This window comes from Rhineura floridana, chromosome 7, assembly GCF_030035675.1.
Source record: "Rhineura floridana isolate rRhiFlo1 chromosome 7, rRhiFlo1.hap2, whole genome shotgun sequence".
NCBI classification, from domain to species: Eukaryota; Metazoa; Chordata; class Lepidosauria; order Squamata; family Rhineuridae; genus Rhineura; species Rhineura floridana.
Genome location: NC_084486.1, coordinates 43,075,755 through 43,087,903, shown reverse-complemented (window position 1 = coordinate 43,087,903; position 12,149 = coordinate 43,075,755). Strand labels below are relative to the sequence as shown.

Below are 12,149 nucleotides of genomic sequence, written 5' to 3'. Positions count from 1 at the left end.
GTTCTATTGGGTCTTGAATACATCTGTATTGATTAAATGAAATGCAAAATGACAGTGCTTTGCTATCAATGGATGAGACATAATTTTGCCATTTGTTCTCTACAAAATAAAGACATCAGCCATGAAAATTCTAGAAGTGTCTCCTTTGGCTCCACCATACAGCCAAGTAATTGAAGAAAGAATAGAGCTGACTTTGATCTCTGTGAGGTGCTAATTTGAAAGATCTGGGGACTGTTAAGAACTTAGGAAGCAAGGAAGCAGTACATAAACAATGACCTTTATCTCGAAGGCCATTACTGACGCATTACTCTCTGGATACATTCATTTATGCAAGTTTTTGAAGACAAGACAATGTGTCAATAAAGGAATTAAACCAGACACCTTGAGTCCATCACATTTATCTCAGTTTGCTGACAGGAACAGTAGGTGACATTAAGTCACAGAAAATACTTCAAAGTCTCCTGGGCCCTGAGGTTTTCCACAGAAGCCAAACAACATTTACTGCTTTGGTAACAACAAACAATGTGTTGGGAGAATGCAGCTGGAAGATGAAAGCCTAGTCCGCTTAGCAAACACAAAGCTTTCACATCCAGTATTCTTTAACCAGATTGAATTCAGTTGTTTTTGGCTTTTGAAAACTGAAATTATTTCTAACTTTCATCATGACCATTTTGAAAGGAACACTTGCTGTATTTTTTAAAGGATGTAGCAAGTTCAAAAACTAGCACATTTAAAGCTATGAAAAGCTGGTGGATTTGTTTCTACAAATGCAGCATGAGGTAAGATTAAAAGGTGAGGATTGTTTAACGGGTGGGGATTGTTGTTGTTTATGTGCCTTCCAATCGATTACGACTTATGACAACCCTATGACCCAGCGACTTCCAATAGCATCTGTTATAAACCACCCGGTTCAGATCTTGTAAGTTCAGGTCTGTGGCTTCCTTTATGGAATCAATCCATCTCTTATTTGGTCTTCCTCTTTTTATACTCCCTTCTGTTTTTCTCAGCATTATTGTTTTTTCTAGTGAAGCATGTCTTCTCATTATGTGTCCAAAGTATGATAACCTCAGTTTCATCATTTTAGCTTGTAGTGATAGTTCTGGTTTAATGTGTTCTAACACCCAATTATTTGTCTTTTTCGCAGTCCATGGTATGCGTGAAGCTCTCCCCCAACACCACATTTCAAATGAGCTGATTTTTCTCTTATCCCCTTTTTTCACTGTCTCAGCTTTCACATCCATACATAGATATCGGGAATACCATGGTCTGAATGATCCTGACTTTGGTGTTCATTGCTACATCTTTGTATTTGAGGATCTTTTCTAGTTCTCTCATAGCAGCCTTCCCCAGTCCTAGCCTTCTTCTGATTTCTTCACTATTGTCTCCATTTTGGTTTCTCTGTAACAGTTGGGATGTCTGCAAACAATCAGCTTTTCTTTCCAAGCCTCCCCAATATACAATTTTAAATGATTTGTGGCAAGGAAATAGTCCTCAAAATTATGCAGAGCTTCCAAGATGCAATGAAATAGGGAAGCTGAATATGTTTTAATAAAGGAGTAGGTTCTCCTTTAAACAAATACTGTTCCGCTTATTGCTGTTGGTGTACAAAAGTAAAAATGGCAGAGTCTATCAAATAAAGACAATTTTGTTCTTCATCTAACATACAGGAAAGCTGAAACATCAGCCATTCTAAAATTGATTATGATAAAAAATGACAACAATAATAATTCTGTTACCACTCCTTTTAATAGCAAACTTAGGTGGTGAGTGTCAGCAGCATCCTGTTGTCACAGTGACCAACCAGATGCCTACGGGAAGCCAACAAGCAGGACTGAGCACAGGAGCACTCTCCCCTTCTGCGGGTTCCAGCAACTGGTATTCGGAAGCATATTGCCTCTGACCATGGAGGTAGTGCATAGCCATCAGGGCTAGTAGCCACTGATAGCCTTATCATCAAATGTATGATTTGTCTAATCCTCTTTTAAAGCCATCCAAGTTGGTGGCAAATCTCTGTCTTTTGTGAGAGTGAATTCCATAGTTCAACTATGTGCTGTGTGAATAAATACAGTAATACCTCGCATTAACGTACTCAATGGGACCAGAGCGAGTACGTAAACTGAAAATGTCCTTAAAGTGAAGCACTACCTTTTAAAACTTTTTTTTACCTCTCCTTCATGTGGAGCCTCAAAGCCCCGTGCTAAAGCCTCTGCTGCTGCGCTGCCGCGCCTCCCAGCTGATCGCAATGTGCCTCCCAGCTGATTTGCGGTGGCGCGATCATGTCTATTTCCACCTCTGCGCTCTAAAGCCTCTGCTGCTGCGCTGCCACGCCTCCCAGCTGATCGCGATCGTGCCTCCCAGCTGATTTGTGGTGGCGCGATCGCATCTATTTCCACCTCCACGCACTAAAGCCTCTGCTGCTGCACTGCGTTTCTGGAGAAATACAGGCATATGGAGCATGTATGTTATAGCGAGGCTACGTTAAGTGAAGCAACGTTAAGCGGGGTATGCCTGTACTTTCTTCTTCCAAGGTTCAGCTTCATTGAATGTCCACAAGAGAGGGAGAAAAACCTTTCTCTGTCCACTTTCTCTATACCATATATAATCTTATACTCTTCCGTTGTGTTGCCTCTTACTTGCCTTTTCTATAAACCTTTGGCCAAACTTGGAGGGGCAATGGGTTGATCTGCCAATCAGTCACTAAATCTGTTTGAAGCTGAATATTTTAAAAATGTACTCAAGCTGCTCCCAGGCTTTACAGTAAAAAAGGACCCCCAGTTTTCAGAAAAGAGAGGTGGAGACCCACTGGAACCAGCAGAAGAGAAATGTGTCTCTACTCTAAAAAGCTCCAAATGCTGTAACTTTCCTTGTTAGGGAGTTGCTCCATGTCCTTGATCATCTTGGTTGCCCTTTTCTAACTCTAAAGTATCCTTTTTTTAGGTGACAGGACCAGCAGTGTGGTGGCAAATTCAGAAGTGCAGGGTCCCTTCATGTTAGTCACAGCTGTGCCGCTCCCCTTTTGTTGCTGGGTTAAGAATGAAAGCCTTTTTAAACCTTCTCCCACAACAACAGATATCCCTAGGAGCCAATCAGCATTAAAGGGGAGTGTGTTAGCTGCTCAGAAGAGTCTTCTCAGTGGCTGACTAGCCTCGTTTCAGTCGGATTGGCTCCACTAATCAGGAAAGAACAAAGAAGCATGTTAGAAGACTTTTCTCAGTGATTAACATACTCCCCTTTCATGCTGATTGTCTCATAAGATGCTATAGACATAGGGATCCTGCTGAGACCCTCCACTGAAAAAAGTAAAGGGTCTAAGACCCCCTGAGACCCTGAACAACTACACCCCTGGAGAGGACCAGAGCTGTACACAGTATTCCAAATGCAGTTGCACAACAGATTTGTGCAATGGCTTTCTGATACTGACTATTTTATTTTTGATTCCTTTTCTGTGTTGAATTTACCATTTTTTACAGCTGCTGCACACTGGGTGATAATAATATGGGAAATAAGAAGTTCTTCAACACATTATGCACTTGTTTGCACCATAAATTTGGGCTAGTATTTTAGTGTCAGATGCCTGTGAGTGAAATTAAAGATGGTGTTATAACTATGCTGCAGAAGGAAAGAGTGGCATGCATGTAAGCAGAGCTTGGAAGATTACTTTTAAAAAGTAATAAATTACAGTTACAGTTACATGGCCCCCCAAAAATAGTAATTACCGTTACAATTACAATTGCTCTGAAAGTAACTGATTACTTTGCTTTTACTCAAAACTAATTGCTACAATTACATTTTAGTTACTTTTTTAAAAAAAATTGCCAAGGTGCTGGCCTTGGCTGCTGCACATCTAAGTAGCCTAAGACAACATTAAAAATAAGCACGCACACAAAGAGGGTAGTAGAATATTTTTTTATCTATAAGATTAACGGAATGGCATAACAGAATCTCACATCCCCTCACCCCACCCCCAGCAATGATGATACCCCAACACACACATTTTTGTATATATATATATTGCCTCCAGCACTTTTGTCCTTCCACTCCTGTCAATTTTTAAACAATTGTTTTCTCCACCCCATCTCGCTCTCCGCCTCCTCCCTCGGTGCCTCCTAAGCACCCATAGAGCATGAAGGAAGCACAATGCTGCACAGAAGCCCAATTTGAAGCACATGGTTTTTATTCACAAATCAGAGGAGCAGAAGACTTTCCCTGCTCCCCCCCAAGTAATGAGCAAAAGTAATGCTGGAAACATTACAATTACTCCTCAAAAGTAATAAAGTTACTACTCGTTCTATTACCAGCAAAATGTAATGAAGTTACCCACTCGTTACTCAAAAAAGTAATAAATTACAAGTAATTCATCACTTGTAACTAGTTACTTCCAAGCTCTGCATGTAAGAAATAAAGTAATTGCACATACCAAAGACCTCAGTATTTGTGGTGAAGCCCTCTCTCCTTTATCTGCTTCCTCCTTTGATGTGAGTCTTTGTATCTTATTTATTTATTGTTTCATTTATATCCCGCCCTTCCTCCCAGCAGGAGCCCAGGGCGGCAAACAGAAGCACTAAAAACACTTTAAAACATCATAAAAAGACCTTAAGATACATTAAAACAAAACGTTAAAAACATTTCTTTAAAAAGCTTTAAAAATCTTTTTTTAAAAGGGGTTAAAAACTTTATTAAAGAAAACATATTAAAAGCAATTCTAACACAGACACAGACTGGGATAGGTCTCAACCTAAAAGGCTTGTTGAAAGAGGAAAGTCTTCAAAAGGCGCCGAAAAGATAGCAGAGATGGCACCTGCCTAATATTCAAAGGGAGGGAATTCCACAGGGTAGGTGCTGCCACACTAAAGGTCAGTTTCCTATATTGTGCAGAACGAACCTCCTGATAAGATGGTATCTGCAGGAGGCCCTCACTTGCAGAGTGCAGTGATCAACTGGGTATATAAGGGGTAAGACGGTTTTTCAGGTATCCTGGTCCCAAGCTGTATAGGGCTTTGTACACCAAAACTAGAACCTTGCACTTGGCCTGGTAGCAAATGGGCAGCCAATGCAATTATTTCAGCAGCGGGGTGACATGTTGGCGATACTCTGCCCCAGTGAGCAGTCTCGCCACTGCATTTTGCACCAGCTGCAGCTTCCGGACCAACCTCAAGGGCAGCCCCACATAGAGTGCGTTACAGTAATCCAGCCTGGAGGTTACCAGTGCGTGGACAACAGTGGTCAGGCTATCCCGGTCCAGAAACGGCCGCAGCTGTCTTACCAGCCGAAGCTGCTAAAAGGCACTCCTAGCCACAGAGGTCACCTGGGCCTCTAGCAACAAAGATGGATCCAGGAGCACCCCCAGACTACGGACCTGCTCTTTCAGAGGGTGTACAACCCCATCCAAAACAGGCAACTGACCAATTATCCAAACTCGGGAACTACCAACCCACAGTGCATCTGTCTTGCTAGGATTCAGACTCAGTTTATTGGCCCTCATCCAGCCCACCACAGAGTCCAGGCAGCAGTCCAGTCCCAGCACAATGGGTCCAGGGTGGGCTTTTTCAGGAGTGGCCGGATCACCGCCTCTTTCAAGGGCAACCGAGGCTGATGCAGTCCCATTTCCAGGCCTGATCCCAGACTGGGATGGGTCAAGATAATCTGTTTCATCCAAGAATACTAATTGCTGCGCCACAACCCTTTCGATCCCCTTCCCTAAAAAGGGGGTATTTGCAACCGGTCGGCAGTTGTCACAAACCAATGGGTCCAGGGTGGGTTTTTTCAGGAGTGGCCGGATCACCGCCTCTTTCAAGGCGCCTGGAACCACTTCCTCCCGCAATAATGCATTGACCACACTCTGGATCCACTCGGTCAAACCTCCTCAGCAAGCTTTAATAAGCCAAGAAGGGCAAGGGTTGAGAGGACACTTTGCTGGCTGCCTCATCGCAAGCACCTTGTCTACTGAAGCTGTTCCCAAGAAGTTGCAGCAGACGTTGCACTGGACACCTCATTGGGGACTACTGTAGATGTAGAGGGGGCATCAAAACTGCTATGGAGGTGAGCAACTTTACCCTCAAAGTGCCTTGTAAACAATTCACAGTGGGCCTCCAAAGGGTCTAAAGCTCCATTTCCTGGAGTTGATGTCAACAGACTCCTGACAATACAGAAAAGCTCCACTGGATGGCTACTTTAGGATGCGATGGAGGCAGAGAAGTGGGCCTTCTTCGTTGCCCTCACTGCCACACAGTAGGCATGGTTATGATGTTTTACTTGTGCCCAATCAGCCTCACAGCACGTCTTTCGCCACTTGTGCTCTAGCCATCGTCCATCCTGTTTCATTGCCCTTAGCTCACTGGTGTATCAAGGTGCAGACCGGGCTCCACAATGCTGGAGAGGGCGCTCGGGGGCAACTGCATCAAGAGTCAGATGCGCCTCACTGTTCCACAGCGTGACAAGGGCTTCAACAGGGTCACCTGCTCTATCTACTGGGAACTCCCCCAGGACATTTAGGAATCCAGTGGATTCCATTAGTCTCTGGGGGTGGACCATCTTAATCTGTCCACCACCCCTGCAGGGAAGGATCGGAGCCATAAGTTTAAACATCACCAGGAAGTGGTCTGACCATGACAATGGGGTGACACCCGCCTTATCTCCAGACCACCCCTTCCTCCATCTGGAGCAAAAACCAAGTCAAGGGTGTGCCCTGCCCTATGCATTGGGCCAGTGATAACTTGAGACAACCCCATGGTCGTCATGGAGGCCATGAAGTCCCGAGCCAGAACACTAGAGGCAGTCTTAGCATGGACATTGAAATCACCCAGCACTATTGTTCTGGGCTCCTCCAACACTACAGCCGAGATGGCCTCTGCCAGCTCAGTCAGAGAAGCTGCTGGGCAGCAGGGTGGACGGTACACCAGCAGCAACCCTAGTTTACTGTCTCCTCAGCCTGACACCAGGTGCAGGCCATCACAGCCAGCTCCAAGACAGAGTGGTTTCCTCAGGGGTGCCCCAAGGGTAGCTGGGCTTTTATGCCTCCTGACCCAGCCAGCAGTTGATACAAGAGGCTGCAAGATTAACTGCAGCCTCTCTCTGGAGCCAGGGTCAGGCAGGGGGTCCCAATCCTTGCAGCACTTACCAGGGACTTCAGCTGTCTTGAGAGACAGCATCCCAAAGGAGCAAGGAGCAAGCACCCAGATGCTCAGATACTCACTCCCTGGGCAGGTCTTCTTCAGTCCCCTAGTGCTGCAGCTGTTCCCCATTGCTTTCTTGCATTGTTTCATCACAGCACTCTCCAGCATATTTTTTTGGGGGGGGTATTCCGCAACACATCATTGATACAATAACCATGTGTTAGTGGTGGATTAATACTGAACCAAATCATTCTACTTTATTAGTTGTTCTACAATGTTTCCCCGACATTAACTGTTGTCAGGAGAAGCACCCTTGCACAACACTGCAACCAAAGTGGAGCAAAACATAATTGAGGACATTTGTAGTGTAAAAAGGTACAGGTATTCAGCAGAAAGTAATGGGAAACTGATTGGAAACAAAGCAGCATGTCTGCCCCAAAACTGTTGTAGGCATGAACAGTACTGAAAGTGGGATTGTGTATGACCACCCCAATATCACAATGAACACAAATAATCATGAATTATCAATAAAAAGGATGTCTGGAGGAGCCATGTGTCTGTGTTTGCCAAAGGCCATCCTTTGCAGGAAAAATATAAAATGTACATATTTTAATCTGCCTTTCCTTCAGTGAAACGTCATACTCTGTTCACATCTACACTGTACGTTTAAAGTTCTCTTATACCACTTTTACTGTAGTTTACTCTTCACAAAGCTACAATTCTCAGCACCCTTAACAAACTGCTGTGTTCTACCTTTAGTATCAGAGCCAGTTTGCCCCTGAGTACCAGCTGTTGTGGAACACACATGGGGAGAGTGCTGTTGTGCTCATGTCTCAGTTGTGGATTTCCCAGAAGCTCCTGTTTGACCACTGTGAGAACAGGATGCTGGACTAGATGGGCCTTTGGTCTGATCCAGCAAGGATCATCCTATGTTATTATGCTGTTTGGGCTGGGGCACTAGTGCATAGCCCAGAATGCTACTAGCTCAGAGAAGATCCTGACATCAGAGGACCAATCTGGTGGCACTATATGGTTTAAAGCTCCAAAATCTACTGCTTTCTTTCAGTCTGGACGTCACAGAGGGATGGTACCAGCTTATCTCTCCAGGTAGTTGCAGTCATATTCAGACCTGAATGCCTTTCATACCTTTTTGTATTGTTATGGCTAATTAACAACAACAACAACAGTACTACTACTACTACTACTACTGCTGCTACTGCTACTACTACTACTACTACTAATAACAACAACAAATTATTGTCACTGTCAATTATCAATTTCATTTATAAATCACTTCCCATAAATCATACTTAAGTGATGTAAGAATCTGCACTTAAAAGGCTTGTTGGAAGAGGAAGTTCTTCAATACAGTAGGGCCCCTCTTTTCGGCATTCTGCTTCTTGGCGTTCCGCTAATACGGCAGTTTTCAATTATATCCATGTTCATTATGTTCGGCACTTGTTCCGCTTTTTAAGCGTTTTTGCAGCATGACACGCAGAGCTTGGAAAAGTTACTTTTTTAAACTACAGTTGGGCTGATGGGAGTTGTAGTTCAAAAAAGTAACTTTTCCAAGCTCTGACGATGCCCTCAGCAGCTGAGTCCAAGAAGGGCATTGGGCGCCATTTTATTGTCAGTGATTCAATCTGTTTACAGCATTTGTGCTCTCTGTGTCTCTCTGTATTCTGGCAATTTTCCAAACTTTCAAAGGTTAAGGTTATTATAGTGTACAATACTATTTATATTGTTTTGCGCCTCCCCAATCTCCGAGCAGTGAGATTTCCAGGGTCCTGCACTCATCCAGGGTTTGGTTTCCTTTGGGAAGAAGGTCAGCGGAGACTGCGGTGTCTTTATGAAATATGGTTTATTTATTTACACACATTCCAACCTGAGCTTAAGATGAAGGGGGTTCAAGGCATCAGCAGTCCAATATCCAGCTTTTCCATCTGGGTTGCAGGAGGCACCCCAAATGCCATGGTGCAGAGAGCCAGTCTCTTTACCTGCCTTCAATCACCAGCCTTTCTCTAGACCCGACTAAAAACACAAACCTCTCCTAGGCTCCGGGGGGGGGGGAGGCTCTCCTGAAGAGTTTCAATGACAAAAGGATCTTCCTGGCTCATTCATCAGTTGCTGGCACCCAATAGGCCCATTAACTACCTGGCCACTCTATTAGCTTAACAAAGGAGATTCATCTGACCAGCAGAGCGATTTCCTCATTCCAAGGCACAGGATTCCAAATCAGAGGCTGGAAAGGGGACCCACAGGGATCATCCATTCCAATCCCCATGCTCATAGCAATATATACTGTATATAAATATATAATAATTTATAATATATAAATATAATAAATATAATATAAATATAATATATATATATTATATAATATAATAATATATTATATAAAATATATAATATTGATTACAATGGCATCTAAGTGTAGTACTAGTGATAAAAATAGGAGTCGTAAGTCTCTTACTTTAAATGCCAAGTTAGAAATTATTAAACTAAGTGAGCAAGGCATGTCTATGGCTGAGATAGGCTGTAAGCTAGGTTTGACTCGCCAAACAGTTAGTACAGTTGTGAATGCTAAGGGGAAAGTGTTGAAGGAAATTAAAAGTGCTACACCAGTGATTACTGAAGTTATAAGAAAATGTGATAGCCTTATTGCTGACATGGAAAAACTTTTAGTGGTGTGGATTGAAGATCAAACCAGTCACAACATGCCTTTAAGCTGAGCCACCATCCAGGGCAAGGCCCTAAGTCTCTTCAATGCTATGAAGGCTGAGAGAGGCAGGGAAGCTGCTGAGGATAAATTCGAAGCTAGCAGAGGCTGGTTTAACAGGTTTAAGGAAAGAAGCCATCTCCACAACATCAAAGTGCAGGGTGAAGCAGCTAGTGCTGATGCAGTAGCTGCAGAAAGTTATCCACGTGAGCTTTCAAAGATCATCGAAGATGGTGGATATACTAAGCAGCAGATTTTCAATGTCAATGAAATGGGCCTATATTGGAAGAAGATGTCATCTAGGACATTTATTGCTAAAGAGGAGAAGTCAATGCCTGTCTTCAAAGCTAAAGAGAACAAGCTAACTCTCTTGTTAGGGGCTAATGCAGCTGGTGATTGCAAGTTAAATCCTATGATGATTTATCACTCAGAAAATCCTAGGGCCCTAAAGAACTGTGCAAAAGCTAGACTCCCTGTTTATTATTAATCCAATTCAAAAGCTTGGATGACTGGCGATCTTTTCTCAAATTGGTTCACGGGCTATTTTAAGCCTACAGTTGAGGCTTACTGCAAGGAAAAGAACATTCCTTTTAAGATTTTACTTGTTGCAGACAATGCCCCTGGCCATCCTAGAGCTCTAATTGGTTTGTACAAGGAGATAAATGTTATTTTTCTACCTGCAAATACAACTTCATTGCTGCAGCCTATGGACCAAGGTGTAATTGCAGCGTTTAAATTCTATTACCTAAGAAGAACTTTTGCTAAGGCTATAAATGCCTTAGACAGTAATACAGTACCTGGGCATAGACAAAATAAATTAAAAGCATTTTGGAAAGGCTTCATGATTTTGGATGGTATAAAAACTATTAGAGATGCATGGCAGGAAGTTAAAGCAACAACATTGAAAGGTGTTTGGAAGAAGCTAATTCCCACACTTATGGACGATTTTGAAGACTTTGAGAATCCAGTGGAGGAAGTCACTACAAATGTTGTGGAAATGACAAGGGAATTAGAACTGGAAATTGAGCCTGAGGATGTGGCAGAATTGCTTGTCTCTCATGACGAGACCCTAACAGATGAAGATCTTCTTCTGATTGAAGAGCAAAGAAGGATGTTTCATGAAGAGGAGTCCCATTGTGATGATAGTCCTGCTTTGCCTAGAGAAATGACAACCAAGGAATTGGAAGAAGCTATCAACTTTATAGAAACAGGAATGGCAGCTTTTGAGAGGATTGATCCAAATTTTAAAAGAAGTTCTAAAGTGAATGCAAGCCTTCTAAACAGTATTGCATGCTATAAAGAAATTCTAAGGGAAAGGAGACGGGAATTTATGAGGCAAAGTTAATTGCTTTCCTACTTTAAGAAAGTACCATCGCAACCTTCAACAGCAACAGCTATCCTTGAACAATCGTCAGTGTCAACATCAACAGCAAGAGCTTCATCCAAGTCTCCACCATCAAAATAAATAAGATTCGTTGATGAGTCAGATGATGGAGACTTGGATGTCTTGGAGTCAGATGATGAAAATGTGCCAGCTCCAGTGGCAACGGAGAAGGCTCGCCATGCAATGGTTAGCCATCCGGCCCCACAGCCCTAAAGGCTGAAAGGCAGTGGTGACCCCCGGCTGCAACACCAACTGTGTTGCACGCTCCGGGCAGACAACGCCAAGCACTCCCTTTGCCAAGCTGCTGGAGCTGGACACGGCGGTGCGGAGAATCACAGTACAAGGAAGCTCCTTCGCCAATCTTTGCGTGCGCAGGATAGAAGCACTGCAGCCAACACTCCAATATTTTAAGGTAAGCAATGTGTGTACTGTATACTGTATTCATTTTACTTCTGTATCATTTTTTAGGCCTAGTTCTATTGTGTATTGTGTAAAAAAGTGAAAAAAGGGCTATGTTCCACTTTTCAGCGACTTTCGCTTTTCAGCAGGGGTCTGGAATCTAACCCACCGTATGAGTGGGGCCCTACTGTAGGCACCAAAAAGATAGTTGTTCCAAAGGGTAAGTGCTGCCACACTAGCCAGGCATTTCTTCTTGATTAGGGAGATTATTTGTAAATGTGGTAGTTGATGCTTTCTCATTCAGAGCTAATAGAGCAGATAGGGCTTTGGTATTAGCCATAAGAACGTGGCTCCACCATGATGGGAAGGTGCGTGTGTGTAAAGGATCAAAAGAAGCAGAGAGAGAAGAATCAGTTGAAGGGGGGAAGCATCTTGGGATCAAGCTAGAGATGGCCCTAACTTGAAGTTGAAACTCATGGTTTGTTTGTTTGTTTTAAAACCCTGTGCCGCCCACCCCCAATTTTCATTGGGACAG

The 12,149-nt window shown here is 43.3% G+C and overlaps 1 long non-coding RNA gene across 2 annotated transcripts in view; it reads left to right on the top strand.

The window, feature by feature from the left end:
- LOC133388368 (uncharacterized) overlaps nt 1-12,149 on the top strand; it is a 77,430-nt gene that overhangs the window by 27,754 nt on the left and 37,527 nt on the right. The window contains exon 4 of one of the 2 annotated variants that reach the window (XR_009763763.1): nt 113-329. The exons of the other annotated variant lie outside the window; for it this stretch is intronic. This is a non-coding gene — a long non-coding RNA (uncharacterized LOC133388368). Of the gene's footprint in view, nt 1-112; nt 330-12,149 lie in introns of those variants that run through there. 2 annotated transcript variants of the gene reach the window in all.